At 41.2% G+C, this 23356-nt stretch overlaps 1 protein-coding gene across 1 annotated transcript in view; it reads left to right on the top strand.

Annotated features, from left to right (window-relative positions):
- The first annotated feature begins 1867 nt into the window (after positions 1–1867).
- The window catches only part of pag1 (phosphoprotein membrane anchor with glycosphingolipid microdomains 1), a 57043-nt gene continuing 35554 nt past the window's right edge, over positions 1868–23356 (top strand). Inside the window, exon 1 of the mRNA XM_075449642.1 lies at positions 1868–2113. The gene's annotated coding sequence lies outside the window, so the exon portion shown is untranslated. The remainder of the gene's footprint in view (positions 2114–23356) is intronic.

The raw sequence follows: 23356 nt of genomic DNA, 5'->3' as shown, positions 1-23356 counted from the left end.
ACAAAGGAATTCTATTTCGTCCTTTTATGCTTCTCTGCAACCTATCCAATATAAATTAGCAAGAAACTCATAAATCCCAGAACTCATGAATGAGTAAAAACAACAAAAAACATTCCCTTTGAGTTCCTCTCAGGCAATCTATCCTGTGTAATGATACTATTATGAAACTTGCAAGAGTCCATATGCGTCACCGCAGTAAACGAGAAGAGCCTCAGCAAAGCTTTTTCATTAAAGTGCCTGTATTATGTTTATTTTTTTTTTCGGGGGGGTGTTTCTCTTCCTCGGTACATGCACAAGGTCCACAAAGTAGCAAAGTCCACACTAAAAGGAGTTGCTTTCAGCCAAGAGACACTCTTCCTGATTAGCCTAAAAATGCCATTTACAAAATGCCTGGCAAGTTGCTGGTTTGGCACGCAAACAAACAATAATGAGGTGCTTCGTGCCAGGTCATTTTTTGACTAATCAAGTGAGGGTCAGAGCGAACTGGGCCTTTCGGGAGAGAGCCCCCTAAGGGAATATTATAGGACCTTGGGAAATTAATGTGAACAGCGTCAACTTGGACCAAAACAAACACAGAAAACAATGAAAGTAAAACACCAGGCACAGCCTTTCAAACAGCTTATCAATTCCTCTATCTTGGACAAAAGAGAGAAAGAAGATGCATTATTCAGTGATAGAAAAAGCTAGAGCTCTGCTCATTCTGAGAGAGCCGTGCTTGCAGGTTCACACTCATAATAATTATCAAATATTAGTACGAAACATATTTTGATTATTACACATCTCCTCTGGAGTTATGTATATATCTCATATGCAATTAGATTTCAAATCATGGAAATAGGAAATCTATGTGCACATGAAAGACAACATGCTTATGTAAATGTACAGTACTATACATAAGTCTTGAGCCAACTCTAACTTCTGCATATATTTTCAGGAAAACAGGAAATAGCAACTGTAATCTATTGAAACTGCAACCCTTAATAGAAATACAGTATTCAAGGCAGAAACAGAGACTGTGCAATTCCAGGAAACTTGAAAGTCAGCATTCGGTATGAGCACCTTTATTATTCAACACAGCCAGAACCCTCTTAGATAAGCTCTCTTGTGATGTCTTCAGGAACAGTTCTCCAGGCTTTTTGAAGGACATTTCAAAGCTCTTCTTTGAAAGTTTTCTGCCTTTTGTTCTATTTTGTTCTCTGTCCAGATGATCCGTCACTACTTCAATAATGTTCCGGGGCTCTGGGGGGGAGTCATCCCTCCATAAGACCTGTTGCCGCTGATTTTAAGTCCACTCCTTGTGTCATTTGGCACACCTCAGCCTTTTCTCTCTGTTTCCCTTCTATAAGATTGGCTTCTTGACAGCCACCCTTTCATGGAGACCATTTCTGACGAGGCTTCAGTGAACAGTACATGGATCAACTGAAGGGCCGGATGCATCTTTCCGGTCCTGTGTCAGCATTACTAGATTTTTCCTGATACTGTTCATTTGAAAAATGACCTTGTTGGTACAAAAATAGGAATTTATGTCGTCATGTCTCTTTGTAACAGACTGCTTGTAGCAAATGGCCAAAAGATACAATTTAATTTGTTCTTCATCTGTTTGGTCAGTTTTAAGTGATAAGAAAAACACACACCAGACAGTGTGCAATGAACAACTTTGAAAGACCTTCATTTCTGATTTATAGAGACGTAATAAGCTCATATTGAGGAACCTACTGGAAACAAGTAAGCAATCTGCAGAAGGTGACTTCAGCGCCCCCTTCCAATATACTTGAGCCACTTGGAGGCAAGGCACGATATTTCTCCACTACATTTCCCACGAAGCTTTGCGCGGCTGCTCTCTGGTACTCCTCCTCCCACCGGCGTCCCGACTACAGTCTGGCGGAGCCGCCACACAGCGGAGCAAGCCGAACGAAAACGCTCACCGTCTGTCTCGTCCTGAAATGTGCGCAGGCTGCGGAAAGAGTCGCATCTCGCCGCTCGTGTCCTCCACGCACATCACTTCTCTTCCATGAAGCGCTGAACGGACAGCGAGCCCCTCGCTGAACAGATCCAGCCACTTTCGGCGCAACCGGCTGATGAGTGGTCATTTTCTGGACAGCTCTCTCTTTTGGTAAGCGCCCGTTTCACATCTTCACATCTGTGCGTAAAAGTTGCACTGTGTTTATGCCGGCGAGTGTGGTGCCAAGAGTGGGATCGGTCTCTGTGTGTTGGGAGGATTGAAAAACTTCACATACGCATAGAGTTCAGAGGAGTTGCTACTGCGGTAGCCTTGATGGTGGCAGTGAAAGCAAAAATTTGGAGAAGCAGTGACAGCCAAGCATAGGCGGCAGAGACTTGTTGCCCTGCGTGAAGCGTTGCGTCTTTTCTGGTGATATCAAACAGTGACGGGGCTCCAGCGCTGCAATGTTCTTGTTTATCACAGACATGACTCTCATTCAGAGGATTAAATGGCCGGTTTAAAGAAATATGTAATCTTACTGATATGCCCTCAGCTATCCCCATACACCATTATTCTTGTCACTTAAGTCTGGATTTGAACTACAGTCTGCTTCTTGTGGGTGATTGGCTCCTTTATAAGCTACCATGAGTTTTATGGGGAACTTTCAGATCTTTGTTGGTGAAAGATAAGTCTAAATTTGATTCTTAGATTAAAAATAAACAACTTCCCCCATTGCGGGTTTTTTTCACAGCTATGCACATGTAAAGCACACATACATCCTCACCATGTCATATGTTCTCATGCCTGGGGTTGCTCTTGACACCCTCTGACTTTAATAAACATCCTTCTTCATTGCCGCAGCCTTGTGTGGCCCCTCTTCCTACTACTATACGCAGAGCCGCCAGGCATGTGTGTGTGTGTGTGTGTAGCCAAACACGCGTGCTGTATGTACACACAGAGATTAAGCAAAAACCCACTCACACTATTCGGCAACAGTCCTCCTGTGTAGCTGAAAAAGAATTCTGCTCACCGGTCAAATAAACACCCTTTTCACACTCAGGCAGTTCTTTAGCCCCTCTCAAATTTTCCCTCTCACAGAGACACACACATGAACAAACGGAGCCAAATGCCACCAATACAACACCCCCACCCACCCCTCTTCAGTCAGTGTTGATGTGCTCAGTTGTTGAATATGCTGGCAGATACCCAGCAGCAGTCTGGCTGTCACACAAGTTGACATTCACTTCAGCAAACACAATTTGCACTTTGTTGTAGCTTCCCTTTGCCGTCACAGCAGTTCCTTGTGCTACATGCTAAACATTGATGAACTACCCCCCCCCCCCGGCAGCATCTTTGATAAGAACATGTTGAATGAATACCTATTTGTGTTGCAGAACTGGCAGGAGTTTAGGTTATTTGAGCCATTTTGGAGCCAACACTGGATGACAGCAGCAATAAATGCCATTTCGTATTTAAGCCATCGTGGATGCCAAAGGATTTAAATAATGTGAAAATGACTCAGGAGGCTCATTCTCATACGACCGTGCTATTATGTTTACATTGTAAGAAAGTAGCTGGAGGCCTTCAGCAGCTTGTAACACGCACATGTCAGAGGAGTCAGCGCGGGATGTCTGTGTCCCCAAATCCCTGACACTCTGTTATCAACTGACTGCGTATGAATGGCAAATGCTCTGTGATCGTTTTGACTTCAGAGTGTTCATGGTGTGCTGCTGGCGCTGGAATTTGGATGGAGACGAGGCTGGGTCCTTGCAGCTGTTGTAGCAAAAGAATGGGATGTGTGAGGAAACAGGAGCATGCACTAAAGTGGAACATTACAGCAGGGAAGGCCCCTCCAAAGGATGATTAATGTTTGACTTTTAGTTTCAAAGAGTTACATTATAAAAATGTGGGATGTGGGGGTTTCAGACCGTATGTGGCTGTCACTCATGCAGTTTCATCAAGAATTCAGCTACATCTAAATGCAGAATTAGGGTAATGTTCATTTGTCTTCTTTTGTGGGGATTTTTAGCTACGTCGATATATACTTGCATCTAAAAAAAGAAGAAAAAAAAAGTCACTGCATTTTTCTTTTCTTCTGTTTGAGTCAAAAACTCAAAACTGTCTTATCACAGGTTTATAAAAACTACCAGTTAACCAGGTGGTTTTGGAGTTTTAGTCATAACACCCTGTGGTTAAATAGCTTTGTAGAAAGCATTTGATTTGCATCAAATGCCTTAATTTCTGCACCCATCACAACTGCTCACAATGTGTCAGAGAGCCCAGTTATGTTGCCGTGCTGGACCTGAATGTCCTGCTTCTGACAGGAGAAAGCATAATCGCTCTCTGTCTGACTGCTTTGCAAGCTGAGCTTCATCACAGGCTGTCAGGATGTCATTTAGCAGACTACACACATTTCACACTCACTTAGGCTTTAACAAGCAAGAACCCCATCCCCATCATTGGAAGGCAAACAGTGGAGTGTTTGGCCGTGCAACCCAAGTTTTACAATTAGCCTGCAGGCCCTGTCTGACACCCCTGTCCATTTGAGATGCACACACCTCAGGGAATTAAAGTGAGAATTGAATCTGAAGGAGATGTTTGCTGCTGTGACTAGCAATGAGGGTGGGTTAGATAGCGAGCTTGCTTTGGATTCAGAGGGATTCATTTACAAAAAAAAGGAAGAAAAAAAAAAACTGTTCTGTGCATGTGTTTGAAAGAGTTGTTTGTTCTCTCACTGATCTGGAACAAAGCGAAATGGAGGATCTAAATGTAATTATTTCCCCTTTAGATGTAGTTCCTGCCTAATGGTCAGGAGGGGAAGTTTTCAGAACAAAAACACAGATTGAAATGCCATGCATGTGTTGTGTTTAAATCTGACCTTTTTCGCTACCGAAACAGAAGTTAATGATTTAGTTTGTGACCAGTTTCAAAGAGATGGCAAAACAGAACCAACTCGTCCTGTTGATAACCTGCGTCTACAAGTTGTTTGCAGTTTTAGAAAGATGTGGCTTTTTCACGTACTGTTTGGAAAAGGAGCTGTAAGAAGAGAAAATACATGTGGTAAGAGCCCCTCACACAGTCTGTAGTCATTTGAAAGATGGCAAACTATGGTTTAGGAATACCTTTGTGAGCTGACACAGTAACTGCTGCAAATGGTCAAGGATTCACCCATTATTAGCGCTATGAAACCTCTATTAACTGTACATTTCCGAGCATTAGATGCGTGGAGGTTCACGAGCTGATCTGACCTTTTTAAAGAGCTATTCTGCTTATTTGCGTTATTCATGATTTCATTTTGGGGGTCTACAAGAGTAGTTTACATCCAATAATGTTCAAAGAATACAGTGCTTCTCATGTTGCACATGGCTTCACCACTTCTCACCACCTTCTGTCTTAAATGTCTATTTATAATGCCTGTATTACAAAAGGGCTGTCTGGCCTGTCTGCTCTGATTGGTCAAAACTGCAAGAAAGTTGTTTGAGGAGTGCTAAACTAGTCACTACACCCAGGTCATCGTGTAAATGTATTTCCTGGTGATATAGGCAAGTAACTGTAGCAAAAATTGTACTACAAACGAGGTGTTTCAGGCAGTTGATGAGCCGTATCTGTCTGCGCGTCAATAACTTAGTATGATGTGAACAAAAGGTTTTGCAACTCTAAAACTATTCCATATAAACAGGAAGATAAGGCTGCATTTCGACTCCAGCAGCATTTTACAGAAACTGTTATCTTTTAGGGGGTTGAACCTGGAGCTAAAAATAGGTATTTTACCCCCCGAATATGGTCCATGTAGGATGGTTGTACTTCTGAGATTTCCTGGAACCTGCTAAAGTGGGCACTGCAGTGCTGAACATTCTTAAGTGACTGGTATTCCCAGCAGTTTATTTCTACCTTTTTGTCTCAGCTACGTTAGGTTTAATCTCCATCATGGCTTGCAAAACCTCTTAACTGTAAGTTGTACTGCCGGAATAGCCGTCGCTGTTCAAACATTCAAACTCAGAAATGTATGTCCGCTTCAATCTGACATCCGATAGTGACATGGAAGCAGTGAACCGGAGCAATGCGACGTGAATCTCTGACTGAATAAAAAGCATCTGTAATACATCGACATTTGTTCCAAGAACAGAACTGAAAATAATCTTACAGGTCCTAGCAAAACACCCCGGGGCGTTTAGGGTGCTTCTGGTAGAAATGTGCCTTATAAAACACACTCAAGGAAGGAAAAAAAACTCAAGAAGCACAACATGTTCTCCTTAACTGGCCTCCACACGAAACCAAGACTGTTTATTGATATTGCCCTTAATTTAAGACATCGCCAAAATGTTGGTTTCTTTTTCATCATTTTAGCCTTGCATGCAATAATTCTCATTTATTTTTGCTGCTGTTTTGTCATAAGAAACCCGTAATTTCAGAAAGAAAGAAAGAAAACTTATTGCTGGCAGAGAAATCATTAACTGTGCACTCCAGCCGAATTAGAGGCGAGCGCTGAAAGTCTTCGTGCCCTCTGCTTGTAAAGATTAGAGGGTTCAGAGCAACAAATGAGAAATTCAATCAAAGAGCAATAGAGGAACTGAGCATGAGAAAAACTGATGGCTGATATGACATATGAGGAGAAACAAAAAATTAGGAAGCAATTCTAACGATAAACAGAAGATATTGATCCACTGTGCATGTGTTGGGTTATTACTGGTACTCCTCTCCGGCTCCTCTACGCTATTGACCTTTGTAAAATAGATTTTTCATTTATTCTGTATAGTGTAAAGGGCACTTTGTATTTATTTTTTTCAAATCTCATTTATTGCCATCATTAGAGCACCTGAAGTGACCGTCCTTAGAAAGGGACGGGAATACACAAACTCAAAAGTGTCCTCATCAAGTTTTAAGCAGAATTTTTTGCCTTTTTTTGCCACCGTATTTCTTTCACATCTCGTTTGGTTCAGGAAATGCACTTAGCTGCTTATTTAAATCAGGGGAACCACCCAATGTTCTCCTGAGCTCAAACATTACATTTAATCAGTGATAAAATGTGGAACTATGTTGAATATCCTCTTCCCCATAACATTGACAAATGTGGAAAATAATTAACATCTAGTCAAAGAACAGCCAGTCTTTTTTATTTTTATTGAAGCTTAAGAAGATGACACAGCATTAAAAAAAATCTCCTTTTTCAACTGCGTAAGAAATCGTCTGCGAACACATACTGCATGTTTAGCTTGAAAATAACGAGACGCTGCACCTTTTACATGCAACCGCTGAGCTCAGGGGCTGAGCTGAGGAGTGCACGATCTCACATTTTTGCATACAGACAGCTCGTGGCTCATCAATGAAGTCAGACTTGTTTGTCCAGATGTATAGTGGGTGTGATCCTGCTCGATCATGCCCAGGAATACACACTGTAACCAGCCAAAACTCATTAGAAACAAACAGACATACAGAGCACATGCATCCGTGTCATTTTAAATGTACGCACAGGTACAATCCCCTTCTCTCTGTGTGTGAGCGAGCATGCTTAAACTGCCGTCTCTCCAGTCTCGGGCACTTGATTGGGCACCAGTTTCCGCTTGTGCACACATTGTTTACCTCTTTAATACATGCAGTGCACAGACAGACACTGTTATCTTCTCACTGTGGCCCTTAGCAATTTCCTAACGGATAACAGGGTGTTTCAGCTTGTCTTCAGCTCCTCTGTTGCTCTGCTTTACAGCTTAGATACTGACCTTAGTTCTCTGCTGCAGAGGACGACGCAGAGCGCGTGAGGTGAGCTTGGAGCACGTAAATTAAGATCACATATAGGAAACTCTAAAGGGAAATGTGAGACCCTCTTCCCAAGAATTGGGACTGTTGTTAGAATGCATGTCGAGGGGAGGGTGGGGGATTTGAAATGACTCTCATTCTGTTACTCCATGATTGCTTTCTTATGCAGGGGGAAAAAACTGAGGTCTATTCAAGATGCTCAATCCAGCGACAGTCTTTCCAGTGCTGAACAAAGGGATCTGTCTTTTTATCTAACTCGTAGCAAGAAAGCTTGCATTTCTCAAATCATAGCAGGCACCAAGCTTCGTGCACCAACAAATCTGTCTCCTTGACAACCTTGCGAACTTTGTCCACTCGTGGTTGCTGTGTGTTGCACTTGTAGGCTCACAAAGAAAACTGTGCAGTGAGAGGACCTTGAGTTGGGATTATATCGCTAAACTAAGACTTCCAAGGCGGAGGCCTCATGTAGCATCGTCGACATCGTCACTCACCCCATGGAGTTCAATCAGCTGAGGTCTCAAGATCCAGACTGAGATTTCTCACACAGTGGATGTGAAAGGAAACTTCGCTCAAGCATGAAGGAAAAAAGATTACATTTCAAAAACATAGATTGGTATTTATAATAATTGTTGTTACTCTAAGAGATAGTTATCTCTGCAGCTAAGTCTATTTAAAAGTTCCTATGTGTGCCTCCATTTATTCTCACAATACAACCTAAATAGAGATAGAATGCAATGCAACTCTCTATAGAGCAAATCAAATGCTTGAAATGAGACATTTTACTATTTCATGATAAATTTGAGCTCATCTTGAAGTTGACGGCAACAACGCGTCTCAAAAAGATTGGAACCGGGGCTACAACAGGCTGGAAAAGTAAGTGGTACTAAAAAGAGACAGCTGGAGGTGGAACATGTTGCAACTAAGAAGGGTGAATTGGCAACGGGTCAGTGACATGATTGAGTTTTAAGAAGAGAAGAAGCGCTTTCTGAGTTTCTCAGAAGTAGAGATGGGCAGAGGTTCAGCGATCTACCAAAAAACTGTGTCTACAAATTTTGGAACAACTTCAGAATAGTAACCTACAAGGTAAAATTGCAAAGACTTTGAATATTCCAACGTCTACAGTACATAATATCATTAAAAGATTCAGAGAATTTGGAGACATGTCAGTGTGCGAGGGACACAGCTGGAAGTCAGTGATCTTTAGGTCCTTAGGTGGCACTGCACTAAAAACAGACAGGATTCTGTCATGGAAATCACTGCACTGGGCCTCAGGAACCTTTCCAGAAATCATTGTCTGCGTGCACAGTTCACCGTGCCGTCCACAAATGCTCGATCATGTATAGAAGAGACCATATGTGAACATGATCAAGAAATGCTGCCAAATCTTCTCTTGGTCAGGGCTCATTTAAAACAGACTGAGGCAAAGAGGAGGACAAATCAAAATTTTAATTTATTTTAGGAAATCATTGATGATATTTTCACGAAATTGTGAAATGTCTTGCTTTCAACATTTGATCTATTCTGTGTGCCATTATGAATAAAACGTTGGCTCGTGAGATTTGCAAATCATTGCATTCTGTTTTTATTTGCATTTCACACAGGATAACCACCTTTTTTTTTGTTTGTTTGTTTTCCGTTCCAAGACACTCTTCATAGGACTGACTACGATCTGATGAACCGCTGAGATTCTTTCGAAGACCACTTCTAACACCTTTATGGTGCTTTTGTTTGTGTAAAGGGATATTTTTGATTCAGAAGCAATATCTTGATCTTTAACATCAACGCACAGAGATGATTTATTTTGAATGTATTCACGAAGGCTCGAAAGATTCTCGCTGTTTTTATTCCACCTTCTTTGGTTTTGTCTTTGTAATTCCAGGGTCGTGTTATCTTTCCTTGCTTGAATGCTCAATTACTTCTGAGAGCAACTACCTGCTGTTACTGTTGCCTCTTGCTTTTCGAGTCATATGGAGCAATGCCAAGGACTGGGAGGGGAGTAGCAGCAACATCCTCTTCGTAACAGAGGCCAAGGGGTTTCTGTGGGAAGCGCGGTTCTATTTTTGATTTCCACTGCGACATTTACACCTTTAAGTGGCTGTAACGTGCTCTGCAAGTTCCACGTAAGGCTGAGCTGTAAACAAGCGATAACTTAGTCTTGAACCGAATGCGGAGTGCGTAGAGGAGTGTGGTGATAAGAGGTGATGGAAAACAAACAAATGGGTGTGAGTGGACAGAGTGTGTATAGACTGTCCCTTCTACTTGGTGTACGGTGCTGCTGATGCAGCAGGCATACACGCACACAGTCGCACACTGCAAGGGTGGGGCGCTATAATGTCGCCCAAAGGGAGGATCCTCATCTTGCACTCTGCTGGGTAAAGCACTGCAGGGAGGCTGAAAACACACACACACACACACACACACACACACACACACAAATTGTACAAGTGCACACAGGCACACACACGTACACAGAGGCTTGCATGCAGACTGCTTATGCACATACTGAGTCTTATCTCTATACTGTAGGCACACTCATGTTTAGTCTTTGTTAGCACAATATGTGTCTTTTTGTAAAAATATTCTTCTGGTTTGCACCTGCCTCCATGTTGCAATGAACTCGGCTGTTCTGCTTGGGTCTGACTCTTGGCAAAACAAGAAGTTCGACAATCCAAACAACGACATAGATCGTTTGTGCACACCCTTAGATACAACCCATAACAACGTCCTGTCCTGCTCCTGGAAGCGGCGGGAGAAAAATACAACTCGTGTGAGCGTTTCCACATCATAGTAGAAGGCATTCTTCTGTCTTTCTTTTCAGAAGCCACAATATCCTCTCTGAAGGAGCTAGGAGGAAGGGGACGGTGACGCGTTACCTGTAGTGCTTTCAGTCAAACAGCAGGTTACGTTCAGGTTACTTGGTTAGGGTTAGAAATCAAAATTGATTTATTCGGGTTAAAAAAAACTATCAAATTGGGCTAAAATGCAGTAATTATACAATACAGCCTTTGCTTTCGTTTCAGTTCAAATGCATTTGCTTTCATGACCTATAGAGAGAGCCCATATTCTTCTATCATAATCACAGGTTGTTATGGTGTACATAATGCTGCATTGGGTCATATTTGCTAGGACAACAGTCTCTGTCAAGCATCATCACAAACACGGCACTGTCTTATTGCAAGGTTATCTTCATGCTGTTGGCCATGTGAGCATAGAGTTGGATGTACTGAAGTGTGATGCCAGGGGTTTGAACAGGGTACAGTTTATGGTTGGTAGATTTTATTTCCTCTCTTTCTTTGTTTCTTTCCCTTTGCAGCCAAGACTTTCAAATAGAAAGCATTCTATACATCCCGCTAGTCGCACTAGCTCACTGGAGACAAAATGATATCACTGTTGCTGCATTGTGCTTACAAGTCCAGTATCATAATCAAGTACACGCATTAAACTTGAAAAAACTACTAGAGGACACACAGTTTAGGTCCACCGGCCTTGAAGATGTGCGCATACTAGCATGTGTGCAGTTAAAGCAGCGGCATGTTGGCTCAGAGCACTCTGATAGTTCAGTTTTGCAACGATTAAGTTAAAAAATGTTGATTGTTTTAAGTGTACAATATCCTATGCTTGGAGAAAAATGACACATGTATTCATGGGCAGTTTATGTCTGGAGTTTAATGAGTGTTTAAAGGAGGTTAAAACACAAAGGGGCACTTGTTGGTTAGTTAGTCTCTGATATCTCTGTGGAAATGTGTAACATTTCCTTGTGAGTGTCCCTTGTGTGCATCTATGCTCTGTTTCCCTATGAAGAGGACATAAAAGGTGCACATATACGAGTGATAGTGTGGTAAGGTTTTGTGTGCTTCAAAGTGGTTGTATTCTCCCTTATGTGCTGTGAAATGACTGATGGCTGGATGCAGGATTGGCTGTCATCTATCATCAAGGACCTCAGGCTGTCTAACACCATTTTACACTTTCTATCTGCCATCTCATTTCTCCCTTCATTTCCCTTCCCTCCTTCTCTCTTCCTTTGTCTTTTTGACCCTAATATATAGTTTGGTCCCTCTTCTCCCCAGTCTACTGTTTTTTGTCACCATCTCCCCCACCCCCCTCCTTCATCACCTTGCATTCCAGTCATTCTCTTCTTTGACTTTCCCTCACCACGTCTCGCAATTTTCTGCAGTTCGTTTGCTTTCTGTTCCTCTTTCTACATTGTCATGTGTCTCCCTGTCACCCTTTTCCCCGGTGCTTTCTTTTCTCTCAGACACAGAGAAATGTCTGTAGGTGTAAAACAGTTCGACATGCACCCAAAGCCCTGCTCTCAATTAAAACATACCTCCCTCTTCCCTTTCCCCAGGCAGGCTCATAATAGGAAATACCCGTGTTATCTTGTTGGGTACCAGTGTATCAATATAAGCTGTAGACAAACAAGATGTGGATTTATGCTCCGGTGTGCCCCTGCTGTTATAAAATGCAGTTGTGCAAGGCTGGTATTATGTGTTAAGCCATTTCAGATAATTCCCCTCCAAGTTTTGTATTTGAAAGAGTAGTTTTTTGGCACAGGAAGCTTCAAAACAGATAAATGAGAAAGGAAAACTGAAATGTGGGAAGTGAAAAGCAGACTTCTCTAATTGCAAACATTATAGTATCTGAATGTGCCTTTTTCGTTTAACCGATAGAGACAAAGCTGAGTGTGCAGTGGAAAGGCGAATGCATCGAAGGCCCCAAAAACCTCCAGACTTTGATTCACATTGTAACAGCTCACCTTATGAGTGTTGTTGGGTGCTTGTTTCATAGTTACACTTTTTTCTGATATGTTTAGTTGGAATGTTTTTTAATCACTGTCTTTTTATTAAGTTTTTTTCCTTTTATGCATACAGTTTATGAATACAAAGTGTTTATCTGCCACAGACATAAAATAATATACAAAATAAATAATTAATCCCTACAATGTAATTCCATTTAGCCCACCCAGGTCACTGCCCAGTAGGTCCACGCACTACATTCTTATCCCTGACAGAAACAGAGCACATTTTAATAAAATACATTAATCTAGAGGATTATTGTATATTTTGAAATGAGTTAATAAAGGGCCCCCATGTTTTTTCAAATTTACCAGTTGAGTGTTGAAGAGAGCATCTAATTCTTTCCAATTTCAAACACGACATAAGGTCACATAACCACTGCTTGTGAGTTGGAGGAGCAGCACCCTTCCACCTGGTCAGAACTGTACGCCTCGCTAACAATGAGCAGAATGCCAGTGCCTGTCTTTTAGAGGCTGGTAAAGGCAACCCCTCATCACTGAGGCCAAAAAGAGCCAAAAGAGGGCCAGGTGTTACTGCAACTCCGGCCAACCCGGACAACAGTGTACAGTCTGGTAGGGAAACTGAGCCTGAAAAGTGAGACCGAATAAAGTTTCTGGCTTGCAAATATCTAAAAAAATGGGATTTAGGTAAACCATATTTGTTGCTAAGTTCCTCAAAGGATGCCAAATTCTTCTCTATGAAAAGGTCCTTAAAATGAATAAGCCCCCTCCGGTGCCACTCTAGGAACACCCCATCCTGAACAGATGGTTTAAAAAAATGGTTAAGTGCGATTGGACTTAAGAGGGAAAAATCATCGAGTTCAAAGTGTTTCCTAAACTGGCCCCATATTTTCAGCGAGTGTTTCACCACAGGGTTTGAAATAAGGTTAAGTGAAGTAAGTGAAAGTGGGGAACAGAGCACTGCCGGGATGGATATAATGTTGCCGCTGCGTAGCTCCATATCCACCCAGTCGGGGCAGCCGTCCAGGTTATGGTAGAAATACCAATACACTAAACATCTAAGGTTGGCGGCCCAGTAATAAGACCGGAAGTTGGGGAATGCAAACCCCCCCTGATGTTTAGCTTTTTGAAGTTGTAATTTATTAACCCTTGGGCGTTTACCCTGCCAAATGAAGGATGAAAAAATCGAGTCCAGCTCATTAAAAAAAGTGTTAGGAGTAAAAATAGGCAATCCCTGAAAGAGGTATAAAAATTTGGGTAGTATATTCATCTTAATTGAATTGATACGTCCCACAAGGGACATGGAAAGGGGCGTCCACTTTGTGAGGGATCCCTTCACTTGGTTCAACAGTTGAATCAAATTCTCTTTGAAGAGGTTTTTATGTTTTTTTGTCACTGTGATACCCAGGTATGTGAATTTTTGTCTTTCGATTCTGAACGGTAAATTAGCTAAATCTGACATATCAGCTTTATTACCTATGGGGAAAAGCTCACTTTTGGTAAGGTTCAACTTATACCCAGAAACCTGACCAAATTGGCTAAATATATCGAGAGCAAAAGGCAGTGAGGTTGATGGTTTGGAAATAAAAAGTAAAAGGTCATCTGCATAAAGCGACACCTTATGTTCCATGTCATTCCTCCAAATGCCGGATATTTCCTCACTGGTTTTAAGTGCAATGGCGAGGGGCTCTATGGCCAGATCAAAAAGCAGGGGGCTAAGACGACAGCCCTGACGGGTGCCTCTTTGTAATTTAAATGGTTTTGAGGTCTGAAAATTGGTACGAACTGTGGCGGACGGTTGCTGGTATAATAGTTTAATCCATGAAATGAATTTTTCTCCGAAGCCAAATCTACTAAGGACCGCAAAAAGATAATCAAACTCAACCCGGTCAAAGGCTTTTTCAGCATCCAAAGAGGCAACACACTCAGCCGAATCTGTGGCGCTGGAATAAACAATATTAAGCAGCCTTCTAACATTAAAATATGAATACCGACCTTTAATGAAACCGGTTTGGTCTTTTGAAATAACTGATGGTAGAACAGTTTTGAGTCTACCGGCAAGAATTTTGGCTAAAATTTTGGCATCTGTGTTTAGGAGAGAGATAGGTCTATATGAGGTGCATTCCTCTGGATCTTTGCCCTTTTTTGCAATAAGTGTGATACAAGCTTCGTAAAATGACTGAGGGAGGGATCCGTGTTTAAAACAATCGGTAAGGGTGGAGCTGAGCTGCACAGAGAGCAAGTCTGAAAATTGTTTGAAGAATTCTGAGGGGAGACCATCCGGACCCGGGCATTTGCCAGATTGCATTGAGGCTATTGCTAGGGAGATTTCTGACTGGGAGATGGGTTCATCTAATTTGTTCTTAAGTTCTAGTGAAACTGCAGAAATGTGAAGTTTAGCTAGAAAGTCATCAGTCACGTTAGAATTGGTTTGTGATTGGGAGCTGTAAAGCTCCTCATAGAAGTCCCTAAATGCATCATTAATTTGTCCATGATCTGTGACTATACTGCCATCTTGTTTTCGAATTCTAGAAATAGTTTGCCTTGCCCTGGAGCCTTTGAGCAGATTTGCTAATAGTTTATCGGATTTGTCGCCATGCACATAAAATTTGGCTTTGTTGTGTAAAAGCAGACGTTCAGCCGAGTGCGTTGTCAATAGGTCAAGCCTTGTTTTAAGTTCAACACGCCTTTTGAACAGTTCAGGACACTGATTCAGAGCATATTTTACATCTACCTCTTTGATTTGCTGAATTAGGTTGTTCTGTTCATAGGTGGACTGTTTTTTAATTTTTGCTGAGTAGGCAATAATCTGGCCTCTGATGTAGGCCTTAAAGGCATCCCATACAACAAGGCTGGAGGTCTCTTGGGAAGAGTTAGTAGCAAAAAAGAAACGTATCTCATCTTGGATAAACTTTACAAAGTTTTCATCCGACAGCAGGGTTGAATTGAAACGTCATTGTCCAGTTCTTAGGGGGAAGTGAGGAAGGGACAGGGACAGAGTGAGTGGGGCATGGTCAGAGATAACTATGGTTTGATAATCACAGAAACGTATCTGTTGCAGCCATTTAGTATCTGTAATAAAATAATCGATTCTTGAATAGGTTTTGTGTACATGTGAGAAGTATGAGTACTCCCTCTTGTCGGGGTTTAAAGTACGCCACACATCACACAGTCCATATTCAGATAAGAAGGTTTTGGATGACTGATGCAGACTTGCTTATGACATTACTTTTAAGGGATGAGCGGTCTAAAGTTGGGTCCAGCCAACAGTTGAAATCGCCCCCTAGAACCAGTGAGTATTTATTGAGGTCAGGTAAGGAAGAAAATAGTTGTTTTAAAAAAATTCTCATCATCTGTATTAGGAGCGTAAACATTCACCAGGGCAACCAGAGTGCCGTTCAGTTTTCCACTCACTATAATAAACCTGCCATGTTTATCAGCCACCACATTCTCGGCCTCAAACGAAGTATTCTGGCTAATCAGTATGGAGACCCCTCGTGCCTTAGTCTGAAAATGGGAGTGAAAACATTGTCCCCTCCAGCATGCCAGGAGACGACCCCCGTCCGAGCTCCTGATGTGAGTCTCCTGCAGAAACGCCACATCTGTATTAAATCGTTTAATATGGGAAAAAACCTTCCTTCTCTTCACTGGGTGGTTTAAACCTTTGACATTCCAACTTAAAAAATTTAAATGCCGACTCATAATTTCAGAGTTTGTGCGTTAGCTTTACTTTGATGGGTGCGATAGCAGTGTGGCCATGACCTTACACTCCCCACAAAAATCCCCCCCAAACATAAACAGCTGCCAAACAAAAAAAAAAAGAAAACAATGCGGCAGCAAGCTCTTCAAAATTAACATTCTCAGAGATCCAATCTTCCAGTAACTAACAATTTGGAGTCAGAAAAACAGAACTAACCTATAGCAAACTAACCAATGCTCCTAGTGGGCATGGAGTAGGTGTTAACCCCCCACAGTGATATAGATTTTTGAACCATACTTTACTAGCCTTCACGAACACTATAGAAAAATAGTAATGTAATGCAATTTAAAGCAACCACAAGGGATAGCCTGGAAAGAGGCTCCTAGTTGGAATTTAAAACTTGGGGCACACTTTACCAAATGTATAGGGGGTATCCAACCATTTTACTGATCCTGTGTGTGTATGTCTGTCATAGTCTGAATACCTTATAGTTCACAAAATATAAGAAATTAAAAAATATATATCAGTTATATTTTTAAGTAATATCTGCAACAAGCTATCAGTTGTAGTTGATAGTACAAATATTTAACCTTTACAGTTAGAAGTGAGGAAAAACTGCTCAATGCTGGAGCCTACTCATGTTTTTCCTTTTTCTTTTATAAGTTCAACAATTAATGTTACTATATAGAAGTTACTGCATGTTTGGGGGAGACCTGGTTCATGTGCACATTGTATTCACACATTAAACATTATTTTTGTGATTTGTCTGAGAAGATGGCAATACGTTTTCCAGTTTTCCTGTGTACTGAATAACTTATTTGTTCACTGTAATAGTCGTTAATTAACAATATTTGTTAAAGGCTCTTTACATGCAGTTTTAGTTTTTAGTAGAATGTATACAGTCCACCCCAAAAGTTTTCCAAAGTATTTTGACCAGGGAAGTGTAGAAAAGTAGCATCCCCAGTATTGTCATAGTTGTCATAGACATGAATTATGAAAGCACCTAGCTAACTGAGCTAACGAGCATTAGCTTATAACTCAGTGACAAACTTTGGGTCTGATATGATTTCCCACCAAATAGTGGAAGATTTCAGGGTGGCTACATCCGTCTTTTATGTAGAGCCAATTAGGCTACTAAGCAGCATTTCACTACATAGAGTTTCTATGAACAGGCTAAGAAAACAACAACATTTGTGTTGGTAAACGCTAACGTGCTTGCTAAGTGTTTGCTAACACAGTTGTATGCTGTTTTGTTAGCAAAAGAGCTACAAAACAGAGCTGACAAACAATTAGGACAATGAGTTCACACAGTTTATTTGGAAGATTTCTTTACACAATTTATACATGTTTCTAGCTATCTGTCCATGATTCCTCTATTTTTTTTTTTTTTATAGCACTATTAAATCATCTTATTGCTGGTTAGTGGGTTTCCCTGCCATTCGCTGAAACATTTAGATCTTGTTGCAAACTATTTCCTATGATGTAGCCATTGTGATTTTTTATCACTGTCACGGAATGCTGTCATGTAGAATAATTCCCTTTAATCGTTGCATTTCTGACACTTTTATTTTAGCAATAAAGGAAGTGATCAGTTTTAATTTCTTGCTTGGCTGAGAGTATTTAATAGTTTTAAGCTATTATCTGGCTGGCCTTGAGGAAATGGTGGGCTAATTCTATCAATTTTTCTCTGGAGATTGTCTTCAGCCTTATTGCAAATGGCTCTATATAACAGAGACAATATTTGTTAATGGACCACATGGCATTATGTCACCAGAGAGAACAATGTATGTTTGTGTGTGGGTGGATGGGAAAAGGCAACAGAAACAGTGTGTCTGTCTGAATGCATTATTTGATTGGTAGGAATAAAAAGATTGTTTTTAAGATGTTTTGTATTTCCTGAAGGGATTGTTTACAGATATTGTCAAGACATTTAGGGAATTTTCTCTATGTTTCTCTCTGTTTTCCCACTCCATGCTCCTCCTTCCTTCCACAATCTCTACCACGGCTGAGCTCTTTGAATAGGTCGGTTGTGTGCCTCCGCTGGCTGCTGGTAATTACGCTTCCCTTTCCAGGAGGAGACAATGGCGGTGGCAAAACGTAAAGGGAAGAAGGAAAAAAATAAAAAATTACAAATGATACAGAGACAGAGAGTGGTACAGACAGAGAATTAGTCCTGAATGAATGAGTAAATAGAATTGGAGAAAAGATGTTTGAGTCAAGTGGAAACACAAAGAGCTGATTGTTGAAGTGAACTGAAAGGACTTTCAGTTCCTGGACAGTTTGTCCCTGATGTTTTTTTAAGATTGCCCGATGAAACACTAAAATAGTTGGCACACTCACAGGGTTAAGGATTGTCATGCTGACTTTTCAGTAAAGAAAGCAGTCTACAACTGCATTTACTGAACTTTTGACAGGTGGATTTTTTTCACCACGACCGTGACCAAAGCACAGAAGTACAAGAGATACAGCAATGAGATTTCCTTCTTTACACTTTGATTTATTGACTTCACGTAATCCTTTTTCTTTTTTTCTTTCCAGTGCTGCAACGTTTAAACCCGACAGAGAAAGGATTTTTGTTCTTGTCGTCACAACGTTTGTTTTTTATTTGGGATCGGTTTTCCTGAAGATGCCTCCATTTTGGACTTGCCAAGCTCGTATTTAAACTTTTTCGCCTTGCTATAATTAAGAATTTTGAGACTATAGCATCAAGCTATACCGACTATACTGGCACTAACAGCAACCTAGGTTTGGTCAAAATGGCAGAAAACATTTTTCCCAACAAGAAGCACATTCTGTATTAGTCAAAAAGCTAATTAAAATCGGTTATTTGCACTCCTTTTTCATAAAACCCTGCAAAGTTTGGCTTATTTGTTTATTGCAGTTTTTTGCAAAACAATGTCTTCAAAAGGGGTATCTGCACTTGAAATATTTCTCCTAATATCCAGTCTAAAAGTTTAAGTAATTAGTCTAGATGAACTTTGACCTTAAAATCCTTCAGCAGGTTACAAGATAACAAAAATAATCATTAAAGGCCTGATCCGGTGATACAAGTGAACTGTCATTTCAATGTCTTGACACATCTTTGTCAAAACGCCTATTTCTTTATTAGCATCAGTGAAGCTGTGAAAAGTACACGCTCGGCCTGGGGAGTAGCCCGGTTTGAAAAATGCCAACACAGCTTAAACATTCAGTCGCTTTACGGAAGCTGAACCTTTTCTTCCGATGATTGTGGGAGTAGCAGTTTTGACAGGAGGGAGAAAAAGAAGGAGGGGAAGATGAAAGTGGTTCAACTTCCAGCTTCTGGTAAAGGAAGTGATCTGAGAGAGCTAACGAGGGAGAGAGAGAGGCGCGGACCGTTTTAAAAGGGAAGAGATGTGAGCCTGAAAAATGAACAGACCCCTCCACAGCAGGGTGCTGTGCTGAGCTGCTCTGAGCAGGAGCATAACAAAGTTTACAGCCAAAGCCGGGCCTCTTTTCTCTCTACAAAAACCTGGGGGACTGGGGAAAGTAGAAAAGGGGAGGAAATGAGGAAAGGAGAGGAAAAAATTAGCTATTGAAAGGTTGTTGAAGAAGTTGAAGAAGGCTGAAGGGAGACAAACGACTAATGGAAAATAGGAGAGGAAAGAACAGAAGAGATAAGAAGAGAAGTGAACACCGGATAGTGGCATCAAGAACAAGGTCTTTCTCTTTGTTCTTTTCTTTCGACAGAATTTAAGACTTAAATGATAAAAGAAAGGTCTTAAATGGCAACTAATTTCCTGTTAACAGCACAACACTGGGGACCAAGACCCCATAAAGAACATAAGGTGTTAATAAAGATCAAGGAACAGTTTAAATGGGTAAGAGGTTGTATTTCAGTTCCAAGTTTGGATATTAGTCACTCAGAAATGTGTTTAGGAGTGTTTTGTGGATTTAGAGAAATGTAGAAATGGAAGAATGGTGCTGAGAATGTGAGCCAGTGACAACTCTCAGACTGGGAAGTGGCAGCATGCAGGAAAGCCAAGTTGTAATAAGACCTGTAAAATACATAACAGACCTTTTAAATTCCTGGCACCATTTGGTCCGATTTTCCAGTCTAAAGGTATTCTTTTTGCCAATTTTCCTAAAATCCTAAAAGGAGCCTTTTACACATTTTGAAGAAAAAAAAAAAGAAAATATGATATCATCTTAAAAGACCTCTAAGCATCGTAGGAATGTCACTGAATGGGTGGCTGGATTTGTTTCTTTTTGCTCACGCTCACGGCTCCTCTGAAAATGGAAATGTTTCTTTCAGACCACCGGTTTTGACCAGTTTGGACCTGACTGAAACATCTTAACAGCTGTTTGACACATTGTCCTAAAATTTTGCACAAACATTCATCTTTACCAGATGGTGGATCCTGCAGACTTTGGTGATCCTATGACTTAACTTCTAGCAGCACACAAAGGCTTTTACCGAAATTTCCTGAAAACTATCAGCTAAATTAATTTGATTGAGATATTCATGCTCCCATACAAATGAAAGAAAATAAGACTTTGGTCATCCCATAACTTTTGACAGTGGGAAATGGTTTTATTTCAGCTTGGGCAGCTTGTACTTGAAGCACAAATGCAGAACTATTTGTGTTCGTGCTAACACACTAACTATTGTGGATTTGTAATCTGCTTCACTATTTGCATGGGGGCTGTATTGTCTCAGCTAAAGGATGTTCTTGATTGGTTAAAATGACAACAGTTGCAGATAGAGACTAAGACTATAACCAGATGTTAGGGTGCATTATTTTAAAGTGGGAAGTTGCCTAATAGCTTCTTTGTACCAGTAAAACAGAAAGATAATGTTTGTCATCTGTCCTATGATGCATTTTACCTTGAGTGACTGCTGAAATGTGAGTCCCGTTTGTTTGCTGTTGACCAGCTACTCCATTAATCCACTAATCCAGCTGCACTATTATCATCTGCACTAAAAGGTACCAGGGGAGTATCATGGCTGTCCTTGATCATAAAGGTTATTACTGTGAGCTGGGCAGATCTGTGCATTCTGTTTCTCTCTTTTCAGTTCATATTACTGTATTTTGCTTATGCAAAGTGGGTTTTTTCAGGCTGAATCTGCTCAGGCCTATTTTTTTCCCCTACAGTAAACAGATATTCAGTCTCGTGTGTGGTATTTGATAAAAGCAGGCTGCAGTGGCTGCTGCAGTGCTGAAGCAGGAGAGCCGAAGGGAGGGAATTCCACTGTATTATTTGCCATTTCTCTCCTCTCCTCTCCCCACCCCTAGCATATTTTCCATACTTGATACTGCAAGTACAATATGCATAATACATATTTTATATAAACTGATGGTAAAAACACAAGTGCAGCAATAAATTTAACAAGTTAAATGGGGTGGGAATTAGCTTCTATTCACCCATGTTATGAAAGTTGTTTTTTGGTTCTTTATAGCGACACAATGTCTCAAAAAAAAAAAATGTCTGTGAACTATCTTTCACATTTGGCGTTTTACATTTCATTTCACGTAAAGGGAGCGGAGATTTGACATGTGTAACTGTATCTTTGAAAGATAAATCTCCAGTTGAAATTGTTAGAATGTTTGGTGTCTCTAACTTTATAGCTCGGATAGACCCGCACCTTCCACCCTCCATATGTGCAGATGTGCAGATGTGCAAAGCCCCCTGCCTTGCTCTCTCTCACACACGGTGATCAGCCTTGGCCCTCTGCCTCCTCAGTTACTAATCATTCAGACAGCATGGCCGTGCCCCCTCATTAAGCATGCTGAACACTGAAAGCAACACTGCTAATGACTCCGCAGCGCTTGTTACACTCACAGTACTTTAAGACGTAATTCCATAATTGCTGCTTTAAGCCGCACAAACTGAACAGACAGACGACACCCCCTCCACAGTGCTTTGTGTCTGCGGAGTGAGTTAAAAACAAAGTGGGATTTTTCTGTCATGTTTAGACTAGCAACATAGCAGCTGGCAGGTAATGGATGCGGCTGATTTTCTTTCTTTCTTTTTTTTTTTTATTGTATTCTATCAAGAAACAGGAGGTTTATGACCTAAAACCCCCCCCTGCCGCCATGCTCCCTCAACAATACACACACTGTGCCAGACACTTCGCATCCTATTTGCTGTGATGGCAGTGTTGCTGGTTCACTCCAAGCTTTTTTAACACTTGTTCATGTGCTGTCATCTAGCATCCATGTAGGGCTCGAAATGAGCATTAGACTCGCTCATCTAATTTAGCGGCGCTTTTTCGGCTGTGCCACACCAACAAGTAACATTTTTCAGTGAGAAGGAGGAGAAGAGGCGTGTGCTCCTTTCGCTGCCCATCTTCTGCCCTGTTTTGACTTTTTCTTGTCAGCTGACAGGGTTGGATTGTTTTGCGTTGATCTGGATGAAAGGAGAGTAAGACCACCCATTTCTCTTTGGTTACTGTGAGGTGTTTTGTTGGCCATCTCAGCCATTCTGACCCTTTGATAACAGCACAGAGGGGAGATTACATTTTTATTTGCTTGTTTTTCACTTTCTGCTTATGTTTGTGATTTTTGTACACAAGGCTGTGTTTGGTCGAGGTCTCAGTACATGCATTGTGATTTATATATGCATGTATGTCTGCATGTGTAAATCTGAGAGGCTTTCATCATTCGCCTCTTGGCAACAGATATGGAGAACCACAGAGTTCTGCTCGGTTTGTTCATTGTCGAGGCCCTGTCGCCCCGGGTTACAGGGTTGCTAGGGAATGGATGGGCAGACTGGCATTGCCAAAGTTCCAGCTACGCATGTCGGGCGCTCTGCAACCTGGTTTCTTGCTCTGTATTTGTCTTGCTTCTTTTGCACGTTGTCTTACGACAAGCCTGCAAATTGACTCATTTGAAAATACAGTTGGTTTCCTAGGACTCACAGTGTTTATGCAGAAAAGCAATCATGCTTTTCAATTGGTTTCCTGTGTGATAGAGATGGTTCATGAGCACATACTGAATAGGTGCAACTGTTTTCTTCAGATGCTTGAGTCACCCAAAAACGATTTGTGGTTTACCAATGGAAGTTTGTGTGCTTGTTCTCGCAGTGTAAACAGGGTGTGTTCTGTCCTTACAAACAGGAAGTAAGGCCCCTGTGTCATCGTCCTCCTGCAGCTCTAACCAGTGCAATAACATTTATTCTGTCGTATTGAGTAGATCTGGAGTCTTACATTATAAATGGAGTTCCTGCTTGTTTCCAGTCATAG

The sequence above is a fragment of the Odontesthes bonariensis genome, chromosome 18, assembly GCF_027942865.1.
Source record: "Odontesthes bonariensis isolate fOdoBon6 chromosome 18, fOdoBon6.hap1, whole genome shotgun sequence".
Taxonomy (NCBI): domain Eukaryota; kingdom Metazoa; phylum Chordata; class Actinopteri; order Atheriniformes; family Atherinopsidae; genus Odontesthes; species Odontesthes bonariensis.
The sequence above is the reverse complement of the archived record's forward strand: the minus strand, read 5'-3'. Positions and strand labels throughout refer to the sequence as shown.